The following is a 6544-nucleotide window of genomic DNA, read 5'->3' on the forward strand; positions in this document are numbered from 1 at the left end:
CGGAGGGGGGGAGGCGGCGTGAGGAGGAAACCTAAATTTCCTATCAGCTGGACCAGACGAGAGCTTTAGTAGGAGGATATGAAGATGTGCCTATGGTTTAATGGGCTAGGCCAGCCCATCTAGCTTATCTCTTCACGTTATTGTACTAACGCCTAATTGCACCTAATTTTGCCTAATCGCGCCTAAGCTAGAAAAGCGCAAGTAGGTGTCCAAATGTATAATTAACGCATAGCTTTTTTTGAACTTTGTGAAAAATAGCTAGTATTTAAAAAAAACAAAAACACCAACGGGCCAGCAAAAGCCCGTCCAACCCTTGTAGAGTTGTAGTTGAGGTGAAAGAAGAATGAGAAATGGTGCCGGTCAGTAGCAGTACCACCCATGCGAGCGAGATTAAAAGACTACTAAAACCACGCGGAGCCGGGGCACGACGTCGGAGCGAGTACGAGCGATGGCAATAAATTGTACTCATCCCACTAACCACGATCGCTGCGACGTGGTACACTGGCACAGCGCAGCTACTGGCCAGGTACACTGCCTCCTTGGTGATGGAAGGTTGAAAACCTTGCGAGTCAACTGCACGCGCTAGCTGCTCTATAATAATCCTTTAATAACTACACAAGCCGCGGCAAAGTATTACTAACGCGGAAGTACTCTGCACACGACACCACAAAATGCACACTCATTTAATCAGTGTTCATACGTGTTTCTGCCAGGCATCTGTGCACAAGAAACACACAAGTCAAGCAGGCGGATCGATGTGACCGAGGCGTAGAACAAACCGATACCAGTATTATTAGCATTTGTACAGATGGCAGCACTAAAATTGTCCGGTGGTCAAAATGATGGCGCCAGCTTCTCAACCCTGACAAAGTTGCGTCTCTGAGCACTGACACGACGCTGCCCACCCAGTTTTAAATTTCCCATCAGCAAAGCAAAGCAACACGACGCATTCGCTCGTCCAGACACACCAACCCCAGAGTTTCTTTAGCAAGCCTCCCTCTGCCCTCCCAATTGATTTCGTTTCCCCCATCCGCCGCCCCCGATTTCTTTATCCCGGCGCGGACCGATAAAGCCCCACCCGTCGCCATGATTGAGAGCCCCTCCCCGGCCTGCGCGCCAGTGCATGCCATGCCACGCCAACGCCGATGCCGATGCGTGGGTGGTGCTCGCTTGCGACCGGGAGACGACGGGCTGCTGCCGGCTTTTCCCCACCGGCGCAAAAGCTCCTTCCTGATCTGGCTACCATGGAGGCCAGCATGCAGCGGCAGCGGCAAGGGCAGCCAGTCAGGCCAGCCAGCGGCGGCAGCGCTGCGCCACTGCGCCGCGTGCTGCCATCTGTGGCCAGGACTCAGGCCGGGAAGGCTTTCATGTGATGCCACCGGTACGGTGGTTCATTTTATTTTCCATTGCCTTTCTCCCGCTTCGGCCGATCAGCATATTTATGTGGGGCTGTGCGTGCATGTCATGATGAATCGACGGACGGACGGGGGAGGGAGGCATCGCCGTGCCACTGCCAACGCAAACGCCGCGTAGCGGCCTGCCGTGCCGTGTGCAGATGTTGTGGTGGCGCTAGGACGGGAGTAGTGCCGCTGTGCATTGACCTTAACCACGCCCCTACGTGGGCAGACAGAGCCGGTGCCGTGCGCATGCATGCAACACTTGCGTACGCTCGGTACAGAGGGAGAGGGACGACGCGTCTCTTTTCACCAGTATACTACGTGTGTGGAGTAGTACTGGCCGGGGGAGATCTTGTGCAGTGCCGTACGGACGCGACGCGATATATGGCCAAGTTGACAGATATGGATGGAGTAACTGTGATCGGTCGTAGTACGTACGTACGTCGAAGAAGACGATGATGCGTGGACACAAGAGACAAGCCACTCCCTCCCTGCAACACCCATCTCGCTGTTTGTTTAACATTAAGCACGCAATTAAAGAACAGAACGAGGACATACAGTACGTACCAATTAACTCCTGCAACCATTGAAGCGGGCATCAGTGTCACCTCTTTCTGCGACTCTGCGTAGTAGTACCACGGGGCCCGGGACACATACGTAGAGCCGCGGTAGTATCCAGCACGTCCGGGTGGCGTAGCTGTACCACGCCGGATCATACATACAGTATATGGTGTCGGATGAGATGATAGATGAGTCACATGCATGCTGCGTAGCAGGTGACGTGCCTGCTGCCCGATGCCGCATTAACTAGGCCATACAGTAGCTAGCTATCTAGCCATCTATCTATATGTAGACCCCGGACAAATACGGAAAACAAACGATCGCATCACGCGTCTGCGCCCTCCTGTCCGCACACCGGCCGGGCCTGAGCCGAGCTTCTGGGCGAAGGCTGCTCCTCCCGTCATGCAACGCAACGAGAACGAACGAATAAAGAAAGATGAAACAGAGCAGGCATCTAAAAAAGAGAGGAGGGAATTGTCTGCATGTATGATCACACAGTGATAAGCCTGTAGAGCGGAGTAGACGTCCGTTCAGCTGCATGTCAGGAGGCATGGCACTGTGCCTGTATCTGTACCTGTAGTCGATGTCGACCATCAAAGCATGCGTCCGTCGGCCAGGCGAGCTGTCAGCTAGGTAGTACTGTACTACGTGCTTGCCTAGGGCGCGTAGGGGAGTTGCATAGATGAGATCGATCTCGGCTCGTGATAGTGTGTTGCCTTGAGATATGATGAAGCATCTGTCATGTCCCGTCGTGTCCCGGGCGCCTGTGGATGTGCGGTCTCGATCGAGCCTCCACAGTGTTTCCGGGGTCAAGTTGCACGGAGTATTTCGTCCGTGTGTATGTCCCCTAGATACGACCAAAAGCCCCAGGGCTTGTCTAAAAAAAGATTGCTCACCTTATTTTTTTTTCTGAAAAACTTTTAATCTATTTATCTTCAATCATGCCAGTACAACAATACACGGTCGAAAAAAGAAGAAGAAAGGAAAGGACATGCTCCTCTGTTTGAATCGAGATCGACAGTTGTTCCTTGCGCTACCTGGTTTGCGGATAAACCGACCCATGAGATAACGGAAAGGGTCTGTTGAGGCTGGGCATTACTCATTATGTTTTGTATGTATCCGTATAATGTCACATTTTGAGTTAATGAAAGCGTCTTTTATCAAAAAATGCTGCAAGGAGTATTTGGGTGTTGGCTGTTGTGATGGGTTAATTTTCTTTCTTTTGCGAAGCTGAGATTTTTTTTTCTTGAGCACAGTTTTGGGAAGCTGAGATGGAGTATTCTAGTGTACCATTGCGTTGGCCCAAAAGAGATTTTTTTTAGGGGTGGCCCAAGAGAGTTGTGCGCATTACCTTTATTACCAGGCCCACGTTGCTTAAACTCAGCTCATATTTGTTACTACGAAATCACTAATTAAGGAGTACTCGTTGCAAAGAACACTCCATCTTCCCAGGTCACGACAAGTGGCGCACATGCAGCGCACCACTTGTCGCAACCTGGGAGTTTTCCCTTTTTTCGTAGATTTGTTTATTCAAAACGTTTTATCTCTTAAACCGTGCGTTCAAATCTCAAACCGTTTTCACCATTGGATTCCTCGCGTCGAGATCTTCAAAACTAGATCCCATGTTGATAGGTTTTGACGAACTTTTTTTTACGAAAAAACCGAAAAAAAAACAAACTGGGAGCACGGTTTTTTCCCTTTTCAAAAAAAAAGCACGCCCGTGCCTCTCGAGAAATCACAACTGTGCCTCTCGTGGAAGCAAAACCGTGACTCTCGTGGAAAGAAAAAACAGAAAACGCGTTCTTTTTCCTTTCCGAAAGAGGCACGCCCGTGACTCTCGCGAAAGCACAACCGTGCCTCTGGCAAAAGCAAAACCGTGACTCTCGCGAAAGAAAAAAAACAGAAAACGCGTATTTTTTTCGCTTTTAGAGAGGCACGACCGTGACTCTCGCAAAAGCACAACCATGCCTCTCGCGGAAGCAAAACCGTGACTCTCGCGAAAGAAAAAACAGAAAACGCGTTTTATTTTTCCCTTTCCGAGAGGCACGGCCGTGACTCTCACAAAGCACAACCGTGCCTCTCGCGGAAGTAAAACCGTGACTCTCGCGAAAGAAAAAAACAAAAAATGCGTTTTTTTCGTTTCCGAAAGGCACGGCCGTGACTCTCGCTAAAGCACAACCGTGCCGCTCGCGAAAAAAATGTGACTTTTCACGAAAGAAAAAAAATAAACGCGTTTTCTCGATTTTTTTTGCTGAAACGCTAAGGAAGACCGGGAAAAAACCGTTTAAAAAGCTGAAAACGCGTGCGAAAAAATAAAAATAAAAACAAAATCTGGAGGGAGCATCCAGAGCGCGACATGTGGCGAATGGCTGAGAGCGCGCCAAGTGGCGCTGATCGTTGCGAGGCTCCCGAAGGAGCGCTCGTTAACTAGTTGCTCCCTTTGTTACTATGTGATGGGCTGGGCTTTATTTATGCTTGGTTTCCTTTTCGACGGCCCACTGTTTGGCTGGAAGCGCGTAAGTGACTTTTTTTTCCCCTAAAAGAAGATGCCACCACATTGCCAATGTACTAGTTCCTCTGATGTGCTGGCCACCTAGGTTGTTGTACACTTGTACGCGATCCTCAGCAATACGATGTCGCCTCATGTACTCCCTCTGTGATCTTCTACTACCGACACAGATTTGGTACGCACATGCATCATCCCGGATCTAGATACCACCTAGGTTGTACGGGATCCTCAGCAATGTGATGTCGCCGACGCTTCATGTACGTACTCCTTGTGTGATCTTCTACTGCCGACACAGTTTGGTACGCACGGGCATCGCCTCCCCGATATACGTAGATAGGGCGTACTACGTAGTAGCAACTCCTGCACGTACGTGCCGGGCTTAAATACGCCACGTCAAGTACGTGCCGTTGTCCCAGCACTAACAGGATCATGACGCGTGCATGTAAGCCGTCAGGTGCAGCTGCCGCGTCCGGTCAGGGAGATCATATCAGATATTACCGTCAGATCGGATAACCATTATCCAGGCAGGCCCTGGTGGTCTAGTCCTCGATGGGCTCAGGTGCTGTGGTCGTGCATGCATGGGCGCATGACAGTGGCGGACACGAGCTGACCCGGGGGAGCACTGTCATTCGAGTGCTAATCCGCGGCGCACAGCGATCTGGAACGGGAATAGGAATACGCATATCATCGCGTCCTTGACCGCCCCAGATTGCGCTGGGCGTGCGATCGCGTCAGAGACGGCTGGCGGCTCGAACGGTCACGTCTCGATCCGGTCCGGTCTGATACGACGCGCGCACCCGTACCTGCCACAGGCGCCGCGGTGCCGATCGCTGTACCGTTTGTCGATCTGATCGACTTGCGAACCAACGTGTGATTGAAAAGTGAGTGGTATCCTCATCCCATCAGGTTCAAGTGCTGCTGTTTTCATTATTTTTTAATTTATTTTAAAAATTTTGATGATACGTTCAGTGAAAAAAGATGTTCGGTACGGTTTTAAATCTTAAAATGATATGTCGGCTCAGTCTCTCGAAGATCCTCATAAATATATAATATATGTGTATAAATTCATAGAAATGAGTGTATGCGCATATGTAAGAGTGTTTGCTTTTGTTCTGTGTTAAAAAGAAAACAGCGATCCAGTTACAATCAGCCACAAGGCTGTCAACTAGAAAATCTGGGCTCTTTTCAAGCCAAACTTCTGAAATGTCCAATGTGTAGTGGCTCCTTTTGGTTCGTATGGGTTTTCTCGAAGAAACGCGGAACGCCACGTATACGCACGTACGCATACATGCACTTCCGTTCTGATGAACTCAACTGAGTTGATTTTTTTTTTGAATTTTCACCAAGAGGAGAGAACTCCCCCACCTGAATCTTGTATTACGAACTATCAAGGTCTCCACAGAGTTACAACTGCAGGGAGACGGGAAAATATCAGGTGCTACGGGAGCACATAAGTTTAGGTGCTCCAAGAGCTTCTCAGTTATTGGATCTGAAATCCAACGGTCATCTACAGATGTGCTGGACCCGATTTGCAATACCAAATTTCTGGGGGTGTTCTTTGAATAAAAGCGTGAGCTCTCTCCTCGGCCTTCGGATTTCAGATCTAACGGTTGAAAAGCTCCTAGAGCACCTAATCTTAGGTGCTCCCGTAGCACCAGATATCCTCCCGCAGGGAGACAGCAGGAGAGAGGGGAAGGAGCTGGGGAAGGAATTTGGGGGAAAGCCTAATACATAGAGACGTTAGGAGAACACTAGTATGCTTGGTTCATTAGAGTTCAAGTCGTGCTAGTATTTTTTTAAATTTATTTCAGGACTTCTGATGACATTAGTTCTGTGGATAAGATGTTTCCATTGACTATGAAAGCGTCTGTGATGACTTCTTCAATCTCGAGATGAACCGTCGCCTCACTCTCTCGGACGTGTTCATAGAGGTAAGATATGCATATCTTACCTCTCGATTCATACAGAACTGTGTTTATAAGGCATGAGTGTATGTGCGTTCGTATGAACGTATGTGTCTATATTGTATTAAAAAAATGCAATGCTGATGCCTCATCATCTGCTGCTAAGAGCAATG

The sequence above is a fragment of the Aegilops tauschii genome, chromosome 6 (genome assembly GCF_002575655.3).
Source record: "Aegilops tauschii subsp. strangulata cultivar AL8/78 chromosome 6, Aet v6.0, whole genome shotgun sequence".
In the NCBI taxonomy this organism is placed as follows: Eukaryota; Viridiplantae; Streptophyta; class Magnoliopsida; order Poales; family Poaceae; genus Aegilops; species Aegilops tauschii.